This window comes from Varroa destructor, unplaced genomic scaffold, assembly GCF_002443255.2.
Source record: "Varroa destructor unplaced genomic scaffold, Vdes_3.0 BEIS01000001.1, whole genome shotgun sequence".
Lineage (NCBI taxonomy): Eukaryota > Metazoa > Arthropoda > Arachnida > Mesostigmata > Varroidae > Varroa > Varroa destructor.
In genome coordinates, this window is record NW_019211454.1 from 56,071,141 (window position 1) to 56,093,075 (window position 21,935).

At 44.4% G+C, this 21,935-nt stretch overlaps 1 protein-coding gene across 5 annotated transcripts in view; it reads left to right on the top strand.

Moving 5' to 3' along the window:
• Nucleotides 1–21,935, top strand: part of LOC111243309 (fat-like cadherin-related tumor suppressor homolog) — a 420,575-nt gene that overhangs the window by 246,107 nt on the left and 152,533 nt on the right. For 2 of the 5 annotated variants that reach the window (XM_086978170.1, XM_086978169.1), the window contains exon 3: nt 19,094–19,162. The exons of 2 other annotated variants lie outside the window; for them this stretch is intronic. The gene's annotated coding sequence lies outside the window, so the exon portion shown is untranslated. Of the gene's footprint in view, nt 1–624; nt 960–3,887; nt 4,034–17,810; nt 17,934–18,068; nt 18,345–18,447; nt 18,702–19,093; nt 19,163–21,935 lie in introns of those variants that run through there. One more of the 5 variants, XM_086978171.1, reaches the window with a different exon arrangement.

Here is a 21,935-nt window from a genome sequence, read left to right on the forward strand (position 1 = left end):
TATACCTATTGTAGTCCTCGTTTCCAGCCACCGACTGAGAACTTTCTGTCTCCGTCCAACGTATAAAATACGTTTGATTGTTAAAATCTATATACTGTTATAACTAAGTAGTATTTAGCGGTGAAAACAGCTCAATCTTCTTCGTTTGTGATAGACGGTCGAAGTTTATGTAATGACTACCTTCGTTCAGTTCACCGTACATTTGTACGCTTTATACTGTACCCCGACGTAGCGCCAACTGAATCTCTAAAGCGTAAGTCGTTTCTCTCCTAGAGCGTTTTACGTAGCGTAGTGACAGAACGCCTTTCATTGTTAACACTCTCTAGTAGCAGTTGCTAGCTAGGTTGGAGGATAGAATACAAACGAAACAGGAGCAAGATAGCAAAAGCCATGCTAGAAAAGGAAGGGGGAAAGGAAAGGGAGCATGAAAAAAATCGTCTAAGAAACATTAAGAAAAAGGAAAGCGGTGATCGAGCATCGTCAGCTCAGAGCAACGGAAAAACCGAGACAAAGATAGAGAGTAGGCGGCACAAAGAGAAATATTGCCAAGGGAGGAGCGATTGACAGAAAGAGTTAAGTAGAGGATATTCAATGAGAAAAGAAGGGGCGATAGGCAAAAGCTGCATCGAGAGTTGTCTAACGAAAGCTTTCGAAAGGCCGACGACACGCACGGGGTCGCTGTCGCTGCCCGTGATGCAGCCATTATTCCGAAGCTCCGAGTGGTAAACGAATGAGTCAACTAGGCAAAATTGCTGATGGTAAGACAGCAGGATAGTGAAGCCGAAGAAAGAAGTAAGAAGCGCTCAAAGAAGCGAAAAACCAGGAAGGGTGACAGAAGACGCGAGAAAACAAGAAAATTCACTAATGGCACAAGGAAGGACAGTAGCGGTGGCCAGTAACGACGGCAATGATGTTCATTACCATTCAGTTGCTGGTACCGCTTATCGCGACTGACGAAGGTATAAACTTTTAACATTTTATGGGCAAAATAATATTCTTACTCCCTCTATAATCCCAGCCTCCGCCTTTTGTTTCTCGCATTCTCTACAGAGGTGATGCCCATGCATGGTTCGCGCGCACATATCTCATCTGGCGGCCGATGTTATTGTTGTTGTTGTTGTTTTTGTGAGCGCGAATCCTGTTGCTAATGCGGTGGTTATAATTGTATGTAGTTGCTTGCTAGAAGTGACTGCAGGGAATGACTAGTAACCGTAAGGATGACAATTATGCTATTTCGGCTGCTGAAGATATGATCGCTTTTGCGGTCACGATCGGCTTTGGAACGGTGGAGCAGACTGGGTAAAATGACTTGTTATTATATAACGTCCGTGCTTGGCCACCGCAAAAGATCGGCCAGAAAAGGAGATACATTTTAAGTGAAGTAAGACAAGAGAATACAACGTCGTGGCGCGCGTCTAGCGTACTAGTTTGTGCCTTCAAGGAATAACATTCCTTGAAGGCACAAACTAGATCTTCGTGCACACAATATATATATATAACTCAAAATATATGAAGAGAGAGACAAATAGACGGACGGTGGAGTGATGAGTACTGTTGGGTGACTATATATGTCCCGCTGTCCTTGTTCATTTGATTTACCTGTTAGCACCATCACTGCGTAGCCACGTATCAAAGCGGTCAAAAAAAATAGCGCTAGCGTACGATGTGCGAACGACAGGAAGGTAACAGCTGACTATACGTGTGCCACCTAGAATGAAGAGGAAGCACTAATAGGAGGCCTATTGACTAAAAAAAAAGTCAATAACAAATTTTAAGAAAAGGGAATGACAATTAGACTGCTGAGTGAATCTTTTTTCTCTGATCGAAAACCGGTTATTATTCATAGACTTGCGTACTATGACGCTTGCCGAGACAGTGATGGGCTTCATAGAAATTGTTGTTGCAATCCTATTCGAATAGCAGAAGCCTAGCCTAGGACGATGTTACTAGGGAGTCCAAGAACTTTGGGCCGAAAGAAATTGGTACTCGAAGCGCAGGGTGCTTGTGAGGTTTGGATTACTTCAACGAAAGTTATTTTACTAAAACGAAAATTTTTACTAAGTCATATTAGTGGCCATTATTAAGTAATAAATACTAAGTACTACCAGTAAGAAGCTGGTTTTTACGGTAAAGGTAAGGAACGCCGCTAGTTGTCAAGGGATCAACACTTCTTCGAGTAAATATGTAGATATGGTTTGAATTCCAATATATAGTTTTGCCCCTAGCTGATCTAGCACATAGGTAGTTGATTCTCAAAGCTAAAGAACAGTGCACACCTTTAATTATCACTGGATCAAAGCTATTTGACCCTCGTTTTTCTTCGTAGTAGACCAAGCAAAGAGGCTTTTTCCATTGCGTATAACCAGCACCATTTAAGTGTCTTAGCCGCCTCTGATAAATTTTGGAGTAGACGATCTAGGACTGGCTGAGAGAGTACATCGGTTACGCGTCTTTAAGTGGCGATCTAAGTACCTTCGAAACTCCTCGATTCGAGAACCGCCGGAGAGGGAAGTTGCCTTACAGAGGGTTTCGAAGCAGGCGCCGCTTTTTTCAGCTCAGTGCTTAGTGCAAAATATTGTCGATCCCTCTTCAGCAACCCTGACCGACCGTTCGACTGCCCGCCCATTCATTCGCTTGCCTCTTCCAACCTTCCATACCTCAGCTTCTCGATGGCCGCCAAGCATTTTGCAAAGAATTTGCAGCTCACCCGGCTGTTCTAGGGTGTCCAACTACGAGATTGGCTGTAGCTAGTAGGTAGTGGAGGGCGTACATTTGCATGTGTTTTCCATAATTTTCTGAGTGCTACTGTAGGCACAAATTGCTGTGCGTTACGGCAGCGGACACAGTAGAAGAACGTTCTGATCCTTCGGCCGTCTTGACGTGTCTACTTATCTGTACGAAATTGTCCGTACCTCCGGCGCTCTTCCGCTATTTTTTCCTTTATATTAGCTATACGGCTATATGTCTGGCCTCAAAGCGGGTGGCTTAGGTGAGAGGACGTATCCTTGTGCACTTCGGTGAATGAGTTCCATAGCGCAGGTCCCAAAGGTAATAGCTCAACGGTAAAAAGAGAAGTTTTATACCTCGACATTTGAACATATAGTGGACTGTGTTCAATATGGCCACCATCAAGTGCGCTCGTCTCTCAAGGCAATTACTGAAGGCTGCACGATGCCCTATGAAAATGCTGCTTACGATGCTAAAGCTCATTTTTCTGGGTCGCTTTTCTATTGTGCTGTACTGTGTTGGCGGAAACAAATAACCTTATATGAATAACTTTAGGGCAGTATATACTTCGAAGAAGGTCATGTACTCTCTGCGAACTCGAATATGGTATATGTTAGTTAAGCGGTTTCGGACAACGCTTAAAGCCTGATAGATTGGTGAAATTTGAGTAACGAAATAACATTGGGACAGACTGCTCCGTAAAAGTCGCATTACATCTATAGAAAACTTAGTTAAAGGTTCTGGAAATCGAATAAGGTTTTTATTTCATTCATAGAAATATATCAATTGTGTCATAGGAATTCATATATATATATATATATATATATATATGATAATATATGAAAATAGACTAAGCAATTGGATCGACCTGTGTCCTTATTTTTATACTACGTAACGGTGCCCTCAGGATCCATTGGATTAACTACCTTAATTTTTATTACTGTGTTTGTTGCATTAGCTGAATGCCACCCCTGGAAAGCAGCTGGTTCAAGTCCGCAAACACCCATTTACATACAGTTATTATTCGTGATTGTATTACACATGAATATTCCTATTGCCTTAGTTATCATTTCTTACCGCAGTGGTCTGCCCACGTTGTACTTTTAGGTCTTCACATTTTTCATAGCCGCTTTCCTGCATCTTACTCTAATTTTAAACAGGTTGCCACAAACGTGAAAGAGGCCAAACCAGTCTCCCTCACGATACAGCAAGGAGGGCTGGGAAAAGCTAGGCAAACGATATGGACAAGTGGATGTAAATGTTACCTTCCCCTGAAGTTAGCGCTGATTAACAATCGACGCAGCCGGTAGGTCGGACCGTAGTAACAGACAGGGATGTTGGCTAAATTTAGTGTGCGATCATGCAGCAGGAGCTAATATATTCGCTCAGCTAAATATCCAACCCGGCTTGTTTAGGGCATACCGTCTATATCTCGTATACTTGCTTTCTAACCCCTGTCTTCTTTTCTTACGAGTATCACTCCATAAAATAAGACAAGGCCTATCGTAGTTTACCATTTTAACGCGATATGTCCTGTTAAATTTATACATGGACGCAGTTGATCTAGAATCGGATGCCATTTGGACCTACTTAAAGGAGCTACCGTCAAGAGATGTGCTGATTTATCGCTAGTCACGATGCAGTGTAGGTGGCTAGCTAGACGCCCGGCATCTCAGGCGCAGATACGGTTGCATTGGATTAAGCACGTGGATTCTCCGAAACGTAATCACTAGAAGAAGGCGATTTGGGGGGCGACTCATGAGGAAAAAGCCGATGTCTGCCCTATACGGTGAAGGGTGCTAAGTAATCAAAGTTTAGCTGTTTGACAGTCTAGGTTTTGCTCCTTTCTTATAGGTATTTCTGTTCGGGGAGAATCCTAGACAATTCTAGGATTATAAAGAAGATTTGTAATATAATCAGCGTTTGCAAAATGGGACTTATTTAAAAAAAAACAATTTTTATGTGGTTTTTCTTGCACCAGCGAACTTAAACGGTAGTGCACGGGTAAAGTTGTTGACATCAGGAACTAACGTCAGGAACAAACGTGTAAAACATAAGAGCTGTGCTGGAGATAAAACAGAGCAATGCATTTAAACGTAAACGTAGAAAGTTATATGAAATGGAATAGCCGTTGACTACACTGCTACACTTAAAAAAAATAACATATGCCTTGTAAAATAAACATGAAAAAATGTCTCCTAGTCTCCGAGGGAGCCTACGCTTGTATGAACAAATTGAAACAAAGTTGCTTTACAAAATAGCACATATCCTTTCCTAATTGTTTTGATTATGTGGCGATCCTTTCCAGCTGTTACATATATATATATATATATATATATATATATATATATATATATATATATATATACCAAGTGAAGCACGGCGCCTAAACTACACCTAACTTTTTTAAAGTAGCGATTTTGGGCGTGGATCTTTTTAAGCGAGAGAGAATTCTCAAGTAGAAAGCAAGTTTGGGAAGCGAAGAGACTAAATGTTGCCTGAGAAGGATTTTCTACGGTCGCCTAGAATAGTGCCAGCCTTATAATAGCGGCTTTTTGTTTATGCCGCCGTTTATCCTCTGCATAATAAACACTTAAAAATAGTAATAAGAAAAACATCCTTTGATGAAAATTGTCACGACAGCTGCTACTGCTTCCTTCTACAAAAATGTGAGATAGGTTTATAGTATGTATTTGTGCGTCACACTTAAAGTTCCTTCATAACGAAACCGGCGAAACCATCGTATTTTAGTTATCAAAAGTTTGGGTTAGTTATTATTTCATGATTTATTAAATACACAAAAGACTTAAAGAAAGGCCTAGAAGTAGGTCCTAAAATTCGATAGAAGAATGAAGTTTTCTAGTTTATGTTAACCTCGCTTGCAATGGCAAATTATATCCCACCTGTACTAGTAGCGTATTTGATAATGGCGCTCATTTCAATCATAATTCTTTTAGCTCCTGTATTACGTGCTATATTGGGAGCTACGGAATAAAGCTTGAATTGAAACGTTAGAGCCTTCCAGTTTACCCAACGTTATAGCTTTCTCCATGTCACTTCATGTCCAGAACTCCATGTCACTTTGTGATACTATAATATATTGCTTCTTTGCGCGTTTTATATCCGTAGCGATACTGCTTGCTGTGTACAACAAGATATTGTATCACTATTATATATCGTTGCCGATCTGCTGTTTAAATTGCGTTAGTTATCACTGAACGCTTTTGCTGGCCACAATCAAACTTACTGTCTTCCGGCGTCGTTTATAGACCATAGTTTGCGCCATATTCAAAAGTTAATCGGTCAGCAGTTAAGTATCTGGATAAATTTGGAACCGTAGCCCAAATATCAGTAATGTATGTGGTACTAATTAAACCCGAAAGAGCTTAAAATGTACCGCGAGGCACACGCGGTATGCCTCGCGGTAAGCTATGGGGGGACGTTTAATTCTGTGGGAAGTTAGATAACCTCGGTGTAGGCTTGAGCTACGGATTGAAATGAAGGCTTCTAGCTCGGCAAAAAGCTAAAATGTTCTTCTGTGTTACGCTGTGTATAAGCCGACAGCGTCGAATAACTAAACAGGCAAGCACAATTGCCTAACGCCATCATATTGAACGACTTCCACGATTTGCTTAACTAAAAAAGTTGATCTCTCTCAGTTCTTGTTCCATCTTCTCATATAATCCTTGCAAATAACCACCACTTTACCCGCTGGAACAGCTCAAGTCTTCATCCTGCCTCCGACCAATTTCTTCGACATACATTAGCCACCAACCTCATTTTCGTCCTATATACGCTACGGCAATTTCCCCGCTTCCTCGCCTTTCACTGCCTTTTGGGACTGCTCGGACGTGCGCTCACCCCCCCCCTGGGCCGAATTTTCAGCGTGTGTTGTTCGGATTGCAAACATGATCGGAGCGAACAAGCTGGCAGTGCTCGACATAGGATCGACTTTTTCATTTTGACGAGTCGACCGTCGTTAACGAAGGAGTGGTCGATTAGGATACTTGCTTTTTCGTCAATAGATACATATCCATACACAAAATCGACACAAGCATTGTAGTTTATCGATATGAACGCTGTCTATTTAGTTTAGCTTGTTGCGTATAGTAGCCAAATCTTCTTTCGTTCTTATGAATTGCCTAAGCGCCCCGGCAGCAAAAAAAAGCCTAAACGACCCAAAGTTAGGTATGCCAGTAGAGATGTTCAGGCGGTGGCGTCTTGACTCTAGCAGTTTTTAAAGATGCTCCGATGCAGAAATTTCGATGAAACAATTATTCGTCAGTTTGTGCCAGCATGGTTTTACATATCGGTTCTGCTTTTCCCACGCTGCTTCGTAGAGCTTTGTGACGCTGGCGGTAATATTATTGCCGGTAGTGGGCACTATTGAGCTGCCGTTCGTCTTGGTTCGTAAGTTGCCGTGTCATTGAACTATCATCGAAAATCGGCAGAAAATTAGTTGTTTCCCCTTTTTTATGGTACTCATTAAGAGAACAATGAGTATCATAGAATTTCCTGCATGGTCAAGTCATTGTAGAAGAAAAAAGTTAGGACAACGAAAGGATATGCATTTTGCTGGCGCAAACGGAGAAAGAGATAAAGTTCAACGGGGATATAGTACGCGGCTGCCTGAGTTCAACTCGGATCGGTTCGAACTTGGTTCCGCCGACGATTTTCCTCCTGCTTTGTAGATGAATGGCTTGTTAGACGGGGACACGCAAAGGAGCAATTTAGAAAGAGCGGAGAAGAATGGAATATAAGATAGAATAATCGTATCTGATCTTCAAAGGTTCTAGAAGTTACTATTAGTATCAAGGCGTGGCGCGAGGTTGATCGAATATACAAAAATAATAGGTTAGCTGCCACTGCGACACACCTACGACAGAGGCACAAATTACCACACAGGCCTCCTGGCAGTTAGTTGAAGAATATCTAGGTCAGTCATGTTACTTTGTACTTCACTAGATTCCCACTACATTAATATAATCTGATATATGCGCTCCATCTACACCTACAGAGAAAGGCGGCTGACCTTGACGATTAAATCACAACCAACCATTCCTGCAATGCCCCTGTTGCATGAGGATGGTGAACATTCATGCGATGATGCTGTTCAGAGATCCCGTGTCGTCAGGCGCGGGCGCAAGCTGTTCCCTTAGACGCCTATGCTCATGAGACGCGCCGTGCGGTACTGTAATGAAATGACCGACCAAGAAAGGAAGTAAGGCTTCGTGAGGGCTTTTTGGCCAAATGGCTTTGCCTGAGCATATCCGTTTGCCTGCCTGTCTTGTTTTCTAAACAGGCGACCACCGAATCCACCAACCGACTAACTAGGGTTGCAAGGGACAGCAGGCCTAGTTAGAATTGGCTAAGCATACAAAAAAAACATAGCCAAAACGGTCATGGAGACGTGAACTGCGCGGTGATGGCAACGTGAATCGCACTGCCGCTGCTGCTTAGCCAGTTGAAGCTTCTATTACTCAGTGTTATTTTTCGGCATGCCGGCTCGTCTATAACAGATTTGCGACACCATTACTACGCGAGAACTGACGCAACGGGCGGTAATTTGAACACCCGACAGCTAACAACAGTTCGTTTTCCGATAGCGCCTTTTTTAGCGATCCGACTTAACTTCGCAAACTTAAACTCTACCTGAGTCGTCGATCTTGCTGAGGACTGCTCATGCGATGTTGAACACTTCCTTGCTACTATTCTATATTTTGCGTTCCATCCTTCTTTTTTTGCTTACGTTTTATTATTAGCCACCGAGCCCCTTGTCCGGGAGGCGCATTTGAACCTAGAGCTAGAACCTCCCAAGCCCACGATTCCCAGGCCTAGCTTCGTCTAGCTTTTGTCCAACGGAGAAGAGCGAAGGAGAGAAAAGGCGTCGTCCCTTCCGTCTTACTAAGTAAGACCCCCACCACCTTCGGCCTTTTTAGCCATTTGCCAGCTCCCAACAGCTTAAAACTCTCGCTTATTGTGTGCCGAAATTGAAGCAACCACCAAAGGCAGCAGTTGTGTCCAGGTTTGAACCTCTTCATATCCAAATGGTGCGTTTTCTACAAGGGCTTCTGAATTTTAGATCGCAACATTGCGACGTTCTTAGAGCATTAAGTTCAGTGGAAGCAGCGGTGGATTGCCATTGGTAAACCAAGGGAAGACGGCAGTTGACACCGATGTCAACAATGCCAACGATGATACCGTTGACGCACCTCACCAAAGACGCTAAAAGGCTTCAATCTCCCGTTTTACTATGCCACCGGAACTTCTTAACCAAGCCCAAAATCAGTTGCATAAATAGAGACATTGAGAGATATTGATCATGGGTTCTGTTAGTGAGAGCAGTGAACACTGTGCGTTAGCGACTATAATATAAGAGGTAGGGTTTCCATTTGACAGTGCAGTGGTGATATCTCGTGCTGCTACTATCGTTGCTGCTAACGTTCTTCGGAGAAGTGGGATGACAGGAATAGTTGGGCTGGTCAGGGGTTATGGTACTGTTGTGTCTCCGGAAGCCAGTAAGCCATAGGAGACGAAAAAATAAGGACAGGTCATATAAACAGCGAACGTATCGCTTAGCGCCGTCCTTAGCGTTCGACCGCTGGAGCTATTGAAGTCAAGGAATGAGATTGGTCGCCTGACGAAGCTCTTGCGCTCAACCCCAGCTGCCGTCAAAATCGGCCTGCATCAGCTTGCATTAACCCTTTGGCATTTTGCCAATCCTGCTTACAGAGAATCAGCACTTGTTCACGGCGGTATATGTTCGCTACTTGCTATGTCGTTAGTTGGTTCACTATTGGCTACAACAAAATGTTGGTTGTGGCGCTATGTAATGCGGCACTAGCAGCCCCCAATCGTCGGAGGCGACCGCCAGCAAACTGTCGTAGTGGCGGTTACCAATAGCCAGTAGGGCAAGCGAAAATCGTTGCGCCAATAACGTTTCAAGAAGTTCGCGGTATGAAGAAATGATTAAGCCTTTTTTCTTGCGCGATGTTCGAATCCGTCGGCGATGTCGGCTGCGGATTGCCCACTGCAAGGGAGATGAGTAGGCAACAGTCGTTCACTGGATTTACTTAAATATGCTTGGGACACTTTTACAGCATACAGGAGCATTGTACAGTCACCAAGTCTCACACGTGCGATGTTGCTTAGAAACACAGCCCATGAAGCTGGGTGCGTTGCCTCACACGTACTTGGACCGTTTATTTGATAGAAAATGGACTATCGAAATTTTTTCTCACGTCGAATGTGCCCATAGATGTTGAAATTAACAGCAGTTCAATCAAATGTACCTATTATTCCCCGGCCAAATGTACACGGCCTGGATATGTTATCATTATGTGCTGTACAATGAATGTAGTTCCGTTCACCCACACATGTGATGGCACTTATTTCAAATCCGCTTAAGCATATTGGACACGTTGCCTCCACGTGGATTCGTATTGGTGTTATCAGCGGTGTCATTTTATAATCCCTGAATCATCTTGTACGCGTACGAATATATGTGCCTATTATATAAGTGTAGATGCGATACAATATGCTTACTTAGCAGGCATCTGCATGTGTGTATGATTATATTGCGGCTGATGATCTTAAGACGGTAATCTGCCGGTGCCGGTTCTGCCATTATTGTAGCGAGGCAATGAGAGCAACTCGTGGGATATAGACGCCGTTTTCGCCACCGCTGTCGCTGAAGAGACGCGATAATCGACGGACAGTTCGCAGAAGCTGTCAAGTCTCGCAACAATTGGTGTTTAATTACGCGGCTGGCTGGCACAGGATATTTGCTCTGTCCCGGCTTCCGCGGGCTCTCGAAGCTCGGTTATTCTCTAGAATAATCGAATTTCAAAGCTATACTCCCTAATATAACTCAATATCCTTTCCCAGGGGTTCTTGCATACGGTGTAAACGCCTGGTACCGCGTTTCCGTGTACAAAGGTGGGCAGAAAACGCAAGTTGAAAACACCGTCGTGGCGCCACGATCCACCATGGCGTCGTAATAGATAGTCCCGTGTTGGTCCTACCCCCCTATCACAGCTCTGTCCTTTGGCTTTCCACTCGATTTTAAGATTAATATACGCACAACGCCATCTTAGCGCTTTGAGAGCCTGCTATTCGCTTCCTGAGCTCGTCCAACCATATCTCTCAACCGCATCATCATTCGGTAGGGCCAGTCTGTGCAGGTTCGGCTGGACTCGAGTTTAATTCACGAAAACGCGGAAGAGAAATATTGCAGTTCGCTTCACGTTGCAAATATCCGTAACGCGTAACAACACCACCCCTACCTTCCCTCGTTTCTTTTTTTTTTATGCTCACTCAGAGATAGGGGAGCTAACCGACTGCTTGGGCCATTCTTTTACTCAGTCACTCTCTGAAGTCCATTGCGATGGCCGGCTGGCCTCGTGTGGCTTCACAGCCAATCGAACTTCATATTGAGATTTCTACTAGAAATCCGAGTCTTAGCGGAACAGGCGCGTAACTATCCCTTACCACACAGAAGTGCTGGACAGCGTTCAATTGCATTAACCACTATAAACTTGGGTAATTTATACATGCCATTTATTCTAATGTCAGTTTTCCGATTTGGTCTCTATTAGCTAGCACCTCGATCGCTTTAACGGTGCACTCCGTTAATTCTGTCCCACTGCATTGCTATTCAATTGCTTTACCGAAAGAACTGCGCCTACTAAAGGGCAATAGAGGTAGATTGTTACTGCTATGCCCATTGTCATATTACCAGCACGATTTTTATCGAGAAGTAAACGTCGGCTGTAACTGGCACCCATTTCGAGAATCCATAAAAATCATTTATCACAGCTATGTCGGAAAATACTGTTGTACGTTCAAAGGTAATATTATTCGCACTTGATTTTCGCCCTCTCTACAACTAGTACCTATATCAGCTCGCTTATTTAGAAACTCGTTGTTTTTTTCCTTGGGTTAGGAGGTTCGTGTTATGTACAGGGCAGTCAGACGAGGGCAGTCATAATCCAGCGACTAACACGGGCTGTACTGCCATCGCCGAAGGCGCTGTCGGCCTTACTGTACGCTCTCGTAGATTGTGGTCATCTCGCTCTGCTCGCCTGCCCACACGCTCCGTATTTTAAACATAACAAGCAATTAAGCGGCAGACCAACGTAAGAACGCGTTCTGTCTCGCGCCTGCCCTGACTCGAAAGAAGCCTTCAAAGTTCCCACCCCGCTAAACCACACTTGTTCACTAATCTTCTGCTTTCCTTTGCTACAAAGTAGTTATAATGCAGCAGCTGGGCAGCTGTCTGACTGAGAAGACAAGCCGAACTTGAATGCCCCCAGAGTTCGGGGGAATCTGCCTTGGCCTGAAAGGGATTGGCAAGGCCGCGCGTTCGAGCTAACCAGGGCTGATACCACAGTAAGCGTCCTATACGGCCCTAAACAGGAATATATAAGAAGAGGTTTGTTTCTTCGAAGAAGCAAACATCCGTCGCCTAACAATAAGGACGTCATCCTCGTTCGGTTATGGAACAAGCCCTGTGGGTTTTTGGGCCTTGGGCTTTGTTCGTGCTGCTTTGATTATAGCGCGACCGAGCTGGCGACGGCAACTCAGCCGCTGCGCCTCTGCATTGAGTCTGCAATGGCGGCAGCAGCGCCACGGGCGCCCACTGCCTCTTAGAGAACGTGTAAAATATTGAATCTACACATTATGTGCTTTTGCTCGGCGAAGTCTACGCGACCTAGTGGAAATAAACTGCGCCGTCCTAAAAAGGGGCAGAGAATTCGACAGAGGCGAAAAGGGACCAGAGGGTGAAGCCTCTGGCCAAGCAACCGTGAGAGCAATGGGGGAGGCAGGCAAACACCAATGATCCGGTCTTTTATGGCTTACAAACTACCGAAGCAGCTGCAGTAGAAAGATAGAGACGGGCAGTAGCAGTTCTTGTCGCATCTACGACTACGTTGTCCTTCAAGCATATCATCCCACGTGGAATGAAATCAGCACCATCATTGTCAGCATCTTAATAACACCACCCACAACATTAACGCTCCTGACAGCACCGCCCCACGCTATGCCCAACAACTTCTAGAAAACTACCTCAACATTGCTGCACTATCGTAGCTGCCGAGCCCCTGCTGTACTACCAGCAGAAGATAAATGTCTTCTGTTAATAAATAATAATAAAGTTAACAGGAGCTTATCCGTCAATCAATGGATAGGGAGCTTGGACGCTAGTCAAAAGTTCTTCGGAAGGTCTGAGAAGGCAAAGTCGCGATGCCTGTACATAAACGTTTGACCAATAGGGGGTCGGCGTCTGAGTGCGTCTTCGAAACAGAAACTTATTCGAGCTTCCCACTGACCGCGGCAGAACCGTAGTCATACCAGTCGTTACCGACCAGAGCTTCCTGCATCCTTACTGTTCATATTCGTTATTAAAGTAGCTGGAATATTTTTTTTTTAAAAAGAAATCTGTCTCTTCTTTTCAGTGACGGCAATAGAGTGAATGCGCTGCAGATTAGTCAGCGGCGGCATGAAGTTTTGCAAGTCACCTATCGACACCGTCATTAGCAGAGTAGTTAGATCGTTTTTGATCGCGTTAGCGCCAACCTAATGCAAGTATATTTCGTGTCGTGGATGTAAGTATTGATAAAGAGCGTTCATAAACAGTAAGAGCGGACAATCATTGCAGTCGCTTGGTTAGCTGCGACCTACGATCTCCCGTCTGTGATTTACCGTCTGATTTATATCACAAGCGAAATTCGAGTCAAGCATTGACACGCTTCCACTTAACTGTAATTCACACTCTGAGACGTATATCCCTTCGGATAATACATTAATGCGTCTTTAAATTCGTGCCTTTACGAATTTCAAGGCAGACTACGGAAATGGCCGCCACTACCGCAAATGTTAGGGTAAATCATTAATGAAAGCGTGTAGTGCCGCGATTGTTAACTTATATATATTTTGACTTTGATTGATGACTTATATATATAACAATCGTAGTGTCATCTCTGCTGAAATTGACAAAGGTACAATATTTCATAAAAACCAGTGAGCACGAACTGCGGTTAGGTTGCTTTTTACGTTATATCACCCACAGCTTTCAAAACCCGGTCAGTGGTGGATACTCTCGCGAATCAGGAGAGCACAAAAAGCACAGCCAAATACCACCTCGTTCTGTTTATCGTTAGCTCCTCTCTTTCGTCTTTCGATGTCTTTACATAAGAGTGCACTTAGTGTCAAGAAAAAAATTTGGCCCAAGCGTACTGAGTTCTTCTCCCTACGGACATTAAGTATGTTTGCAGTGACCCATGGGCAAAAAACCTTAGAAGATCTGACCCCTGTCGGTCATTTGCCTCCAAACGGGCGGATGTTGACCATTCCCAACGACTTGCTTTCACCAGTTCTATTCCGCTATTAGAGCGAATGTATATATATAGAGGGACCAATTAGGTTAGTGTTGCGGCCGGTTTTAGTTAGCCTACAGCAGAGGACTGAACACGAACACCAGTTCCCAGTGCAAGGACTAGTTTGTTGGCAGCCGTCCGCCCACCAGCCAGTCCTGTCATATCGATGTTTCCTAGATCGCATCTACATACTAGAGCAGATGAAGTCACACTCTAAAGTACATGTTCAGCAATGATATAAGCTCAGAGGGACACATACAGCGCAATACTAGCTTAGGTGCATGCAAACCATTAACCCTGCATGTGCCTTTTTTGATGACTCAGCTGAGAAAACTTACCATCGAAGCAATTTAGTTGCTGATGCTAAAACGATTTAATCATATTTGTATCACTCTTGAATCATCCCATTGAACATTCGTCTCTTCTTTAACGCCTGATGCAACCTGTTTGCTTTTGTAATGTCAGCGGATGCCAGGCGAAAAGTGATCACTAGAACATCAGGTCACAGGCGTGGCCCGCCGATTGGCTTTCCTTTCCGAGGCCGTGTTTCGCCTTCGCGACAGAACTCAATTGACAGACGCCAGACGCCCCGACCTGGCTTGTTTCCATAGGGCCATGTGCTTTTAGAAGACGAACAAAAGAATCCTACTTGAGGATACCTAGGAGGAGCTCATGAAGTCGCTAGGTTCTAGCAACACGACTGTTACTCGTTTGATGTTGCTAAGCTAGAAGCTGGCAAATTGCTACTTTCAGATCCATCGTTTACGGGCAACAAACAAGCGAACGTCAGAAGACAGGGACGTGAGCATCCAGACGACGGCCCTAACAACAGCGATAGTAACGAGGTGGTAGTGTTGCTGCTGGTGATATTGTTGTGCTTTGCCTGCACTCAGATTCCTCTGTCTAGGTTATCCGTAAAACGGATCTGATATAGACAGACAGGCAGGCAGGCAGGCAAAAATGGTAAGCACGGTAGGTAGGTGGCCGCTCGACGGCCTAACGTTGTGTATCAGCGACTGTTTCCGATGCTCACTTGCGGGTAGGTGCAGTACATTCCACTGTGACAGTAACGGCGCGTACAATAAAACTCCCAAATTATAATTAGTGCTGCTCCGTCTGCTGTCTCCGCCGTAACGGAATGACCGGAAAGCCAAAAAGGAAAACATGAACGAAAAATTAGGGTTACGATAAGGTCCTTTAGCTAGCTTGCCTGTCTGCCTGCCTATCTACCTACCTACCTACCTACCTACCTACCGGTGGACAATCACACTGGTTATCAGAAAAAATCTATTGCAAACATTTGGTATCAAGCCTTTGTCTTTGTTGCCTGTGAACTCGCTGCTGAATAGCTACCAGCTTGCTTAGCCGAGCAGCAGCCGCAACTGATTGAAACTATCGAATAACTTCCGCCTGTGATCGCTCGACGAGAACGACATCGTTTTTTGCTGATGCGAGGGAAGAACAACACCCAATAGCAATATCACGTGATCTGAGATCGCGAATTTAGCGAAGAGCGCCGAAAGTCTACGTGCACTGGTGGAATGATCCTACCAGTCGCCTAGAGAGAGAGAAACCTCATCGTATACTGTGGTAGAAACTCGATGTTCGAATTCGTGAGGTAACGTCAGTGTAATAAATGTATCATGTAATGATATCGCTACACCGTGTTTAACCGGCCAATCTTCTGGAGGAAACAGACCAATGGTCACTCTTTTAAATCCCACCAACGCCGCACGATACACAACTTGCGTGAATAGAAAAAACTAATATAGGTTTAGAGGGGTAAGAAAGCAACGCTGTGCGGCACGACTTTTCGACATTAAAGTCCTACAACAAATATTTAAATATTCTTTGATTGTGTCGCCGACAAGAGCAAGTAAATTTCCTTTTAAACCTTCACAACGCGTAGCCTGTTTAAGTTACGTTTTTTGTTCTAGTGCCTTTGTTACTACAAGAGGAGTTCTTCCCATATTTATATATATATATAGACTTGAGAGATCCAGTTTCGCCTGCATGGGTGGAGCAAAGGTCTGTTGTTTCAGTATAGCCCGTAACATATACATGTACTGCATGTAATTATGTATATTACGTACGTGTATAATCATCTAAATTGTGTCGACGTTTTTAAAGAGCACATTTTAAACGACGTCATCTATCTAGTGGAAATAGGGGACGCATTTACTGCTATCTGTATGCGCCGCTTTCTAAGAGTGGTAATGAGGGCACATGTGTGGCGCCATTAAAAGAGCAATGCGAGCCGGTCAGCAGGCTTACTTGGTTCGAAAAATTCTGTAATTCCTCTGATCCGAGTCACAGAGAAAAAAGAAGGAACGACTTCATGCTAGTTGGTTAGAAAGCAAGAGTCTTCGTTTACTCAGTCCTCGCAACGTATGTGCTTGGTTACACTTATGTATCAATCGAGCAAATTTCATACAATTGAAGAAAAGCGCCTCGTGGTGTAGTGGATACAAAGTAGTGGTATTCCGGATGAAAGTACCATTTTTGGAACGTACATCGGAAAACAATTAGGCGGTGGGCCCTCTTTTTGGATTCCTTCTTTAGAGGGATGACTAGATATACAGATGGCCCGATTAATGAGTTCTCTACTTAGGTAGCGTCCGCTCTTTGATTGCCCCGAGCTTTCCAGCCATATAGTTTTCCATTCTGCGACTCGTCCTGAACCTCGTCTGCACCCGACTCTACGTGATCAATGAACCCAATTCTAAGTTCTTGGTTCGTATTTCTTCCCTTTCAAGCCTCAGGCCTCGTCAGGCACAAGGTTCTCGTTCTTAGTTAACATATCTGAAATAGACGTACCTGTCTAACAACTAACTTTGCCTGTCAGACTGCCCGTCTCGATTCTAGCTTAAATGTGGACGCTATCGCCGACTTAGCTCGAATTGGTTGTTAAATATTCGCTTGGCGCTCTATGTTAATCGGCTCCATTTATAAGGTGTAGCTTATCGCAACATGACCGAAAGCCCAGCCTCTGTAACTGAGCTTCTTGTTCATTTAGCCACTCCTACCGATTTCAAAGGTATCCCTAGAAGTACAGCGTATGTTGGTTTAGAAGGGATCTGCAAGACTTAGAGGTCGCGCTCGTCATAAATGGGGCAGAAAACATAATTGGGATAAACTGATGAAGGGATAAAATCAGCGTCCGGCATTTCCTGTCTAACTGGCTAAATTCCAAGACTTCGATAACGTGGTAAACAAAGCTGAGCAAGGAGTACAAAAGTTGCCTGCTGTCTTGCGTTACCGAGCATCTGTCGCAATGAGGGAGGCACTGCTAAAATTTAAATGTAGTACTGGTAAAAATTGTCGTCCTCTGATGAAGTATACCTATATCGAGTCAATGAAGACCAATCCTTGCTTTCAGGTATCTTTTCGCATTATTTTATATCAAGTAACGGCGTCAATGAAGGAAGCAAAAGTCCGGCGAGTGAGTTTCATATGAACGCACCCAAGCAACTTACTGAGGCCTACTGGCCTTTGCTTGCATTGCCTGGCCGCACCGTCCCTGTCCTTGTCCGATTCCGCTATTCTGTAGACGTCATAACCTTTTATTGGCATTGCCCCTTCGCATCATGCGCCTTCTGGCTTCTTGCTCTGAGCGACGTCTCGAAGACGCTCGCCCATGTTGATCACGTTTGACCACTGAGTTCCGCTATTTCGTTTGCCCCTCTATGATTGCCTCGGCTTCAGGTTCGGCTTTCTTGCTTGGCTGCCTTGTCTTCGAAGTCCAATCTACCGTGCAGCCTCGTCCAAACGTTCCAGGACGACGATCACATGTCATATTTGACAGCCACGAGCAGCGCTAATAAAAGGGTAGCTATTCTATAGACTAGTTATACGTATTGGTAGGTAACAAACTCTGTATTTGTCCATTCTGTGTCCTATTACCACATATTATATATAACGTATGTTAACTTCTAGCTTTTTTTCATATAAATCTCTAAATAGTGCGCCCGTGCCGAATGGAAAAACTGAAGGATTTCTGTCAAATCTTTATCAAGCAGAGCGTTTAACCAATTTGGCAACAAGTTTATTAATCGGTCCCCATCTGATTTCGCCCGCTGCGTCCTGAACCGAGCCGAAGACTGGCCTTGGAAAAGTGATATGTTACATCTATCAATTTCAGATCGCACCGGATCTTAGCTCGATGCTAGTAGACTAATGACTATCAACAACCAGAGACATGCCAGCGGGACCACTGACATGATGACCATCGCGCTCCACGTAGGTAGTAGATGGTCAGAAGGTATTGCTTATCCTCTGTAGTTGCAGAAGCAGCATCAGTTCTTTCTAGACATTTCACTAAAGTTCGCTCCCCCTTTGTCAGCTATTCGAAGATGACGCAAGCAACTGGAATGGAAAATGAGGGAAACATACCATAAAGAAGAGATAGCCACATACACTAGTGATGGCGTTAGTTGAGGCCAGCGACGGTGACAGCCTAACCAGACAGACAAGCGGGCGTTTGGCGGCGAGAGCCAGGTGACAAGCGAATATATGAGAGCCAATAACTCACCAAAATTGCCTACATTCACTACTAGTAGTACGAGGCAAGCAGATGCAGGGGCAAAGCGAAAACAGGTTGGCCCCTTTTAGAAATAGCGGCCAGCTAGGTAATTTCTACATAAGGCTATAGCATGCTTTATCTTGACGTTACTCTCAACACAATATAACAGTGTCACTGGCAATTTCGAAAAAAGGGTTGGGGTTAGCAGTAACTAGAGTAGTATCAACGTTAGACGCTCTCGAATAAAAAAAACTATCATGGTTGAAGAAATAACCTTCAGAACTTTCGGTAGTGACACGCGATTGTGCAGAGGATTACCAATTGAAAAAGAAACGCAATGTTAAGTAATGGAGATAGATAGAGAGATCGAGTAGATGCTTGATAATACCTCCTGCATCGATGAGCAACCAGCCTACCTACTAACTTTATAATCGATTTTATCTCTTTTTGTGTACTGCTCTTACAGGTAATCCTACATTTTGAAGGATGGAAAGCCATAATGGCAGTGATGACAACACGCCTCAGCTGCATAATGGTACTATCGATTAAGATGATATTTTATATCTCGCTGAAGAATAGATGTTTGAAACATTTTATTTTCCAATTTCATAAATACATCGCCTTCATCTCTGTCCCACATTTCCTTTGACGGTTTGTTATTCAAGGGGCGCTCAATTACTGTCTCCCTTAGAGGCTCAGCTCGTATGAGCTGACCTTTTAGATAACTGCGGGTATGCCAGTGCGCAATATCTTATATATTTTTCCACCTCTCTAAAGCCCATACAATAGCATTTTCTTTAGGCAGTAAATAAATGCGCGAATTGTTCGAATAGTAATCGATGTATGTATGACTCTTTCTAAAACGTATGCGCAGTTAGAACGCGCAGTACTTCCACCAGTGGCGATAATAGAAAATTACAAATTGGTCAGTCAACAGCGTCTGTAGTTGCGGGCGTTTAGGGTAAGGTATGGCAGCTGGGTAAAGGTTAGTCGGGGACGACTGGAGAAAAATCAGCTTTGCGCTTGGAATAAAGCAATCACTGTCGTTTAGAGAACTTTCTCCGGTCCTTCGCTTTTGCTACGGATTGGGGACATCAGCCTGCCTTCAATGAAAGGTGCATAGCCAGCTGACAGCGCCTGAGGGTTGATTGCCAAACTTCAACTAACAGTAGCTTCAACTAGCAGTAAGTTCTCAACAGACCATCCCAATCTGAACTCAAGCATCAGGGGGCGCGAGCGGTAGTTTCAATTCTATGACGTCAGAGCTAGTCGTGTTTTGTCTGTACGGTGTTGCCGCTGTTGCTAATACAGATGTAGTTATCTCCTTTTTGTCCTTCTTTGCTTGGACCATGTACATGGTCCCATTCTTTTTCGCAGCGCCACTAAAAATCGTCCGTTTTGCTCTCATTGTAGTACGGTTCGGTCAACCAAACCAGCCTGCATCGGCACACATCTGATAGTTATTTTTCTCTCACATCTTTATTCTTCTTTGTCCGCCAGTTTCACCAGTCAGTTTTTTGATGTTCAGAGTAGCGCCACGACGGAACTCTGCGGGCGTTACAACAACAACAACAATTCGCGACCACAGATTGGCAGTTGTAGCAGTATTCAACGATTTCGTCCTTTCCTATAAGCAGTCTCCCTCTCTTTTGTTTTCTTCTACTTCACTGTTTTATTCCTTATTGCTCTTCTAGGGAACTTTATCCTTCTCAAGAACTTCGAATGACCGTTGGCGAAAACGGTAACTGAATACGGAGGAATTATTCAAAGGGGCAAAGGTATCTGGATGCCACTGTGCCCTTTGGTGCTGTACCTTGATGTTCTGTGGGGCTGGGTCAGGCACCTCACACGGAGTGGAACTAAATTTAATTGATCCGTGCCATCGCCAGCATCACTCACTATCGCTATTTAACAACGTGCCGATCGAAAAGCACACGCTAGACATACATAGTACGAACCCAAAATCGTTTTCGTCATTTCGCTAGCGTCAGCTCCAACCTGGGCGCAACGCTATGTACTACATGGCTGCACATTAGACGACCACCTTCAGAACAGAGACTGCGGCGGCATTAAGAGCTTTTACACAGCGATTAGCAATAGCAGGCCCGCTGCATAAGATAACGTGGAATTACACAGTGAGTTAGCGTTCTCGCACACCTGTCCTCTGCTTTGAACACTCTTGCTATTGCTACCGTTACCTTTTCCAAGAAACTGTAAGGTGGCCAAACGACGCCAATCTGATCATAATAACTATCATAGGAGAACAACGTATGGTCGCGTGTGTTGAATATCTCCGTCAGAGAACCTTTGTGAAACGAATTAACACAAAAGAGCCAGTGAAGAAGGAAAGGCAATATACAGAGTGAGTGAGAATATAGAAGAGATGATGAGTCGCACGTGAACTGAAGTTTGTCTGCTCGGGCACGTGAATGTACTGTCGTTTAGCTTGCTTCGTTTGCTGGACCAACGAAGTGGTTTGAGATGAATGCAGAAATGAAGCGAGGAATGGATCTTGAAACTAAAGGAATGGAGCACGCACGATAGAGGCCATTCACCGAGTGCGGCAGGTGCTGTTCAGGCTGCAATAGCAGTTCTAACAAAACTGGGGGTTGTCGTTCCCCTTTGCGTCATGACAGAAGCTCGTATCGCGGACGCAGTACTTCACAGTAGTTGAGTGGTCTGCACTGGCTGTCATGGTCGATGTGGCTGGCTAACTGTCTGGATACTTCTGCTGGGACACAGCCCTGTCGTGTTCCAATGCTGAGTGGCAGTACCTTTTATGGTGGTGTTACTATTGGCAATAAGCGTTTTGGAATATGAATATGTGACGTGAGCACGTCCTCACAGAGAGCTGACCTTTGGATGTAATGGGCCCCGCAGTTCGCGCCGCCTCATGTAACTGTGGATCTCATACGATCTCCATTTATCTATCGCTATGTTACCCATGTTCAAGTTTCGGACTGAACAAGAACGTGTTGAGAGCAACGAAAAAAGCGCAGAAGACGGCAAAGTTTAGGTATTCCAGCTCGTCGCCTAGTTCAATGGCACATGAATAACTTCGGTGCTACCGTATGACGCCGATACTGGCTACCGTTGTTTCGAGTTGACTGACAAACCTTTTCTGGACCGGAGGTCTGGACTTTTCGGAAACATCGTGGTGTTAACTGATCATATGCATCATTCGTCTTGGCTATAGATCAAGATAAGGCGCAATTTGATTTTTATTTCAACAGAATTTTTACGGACCCTTGACATTCTTTAGTATTGTGCGCATTAGTCTCCCTTTGGTAATGCGCAGAAGGCGAAGA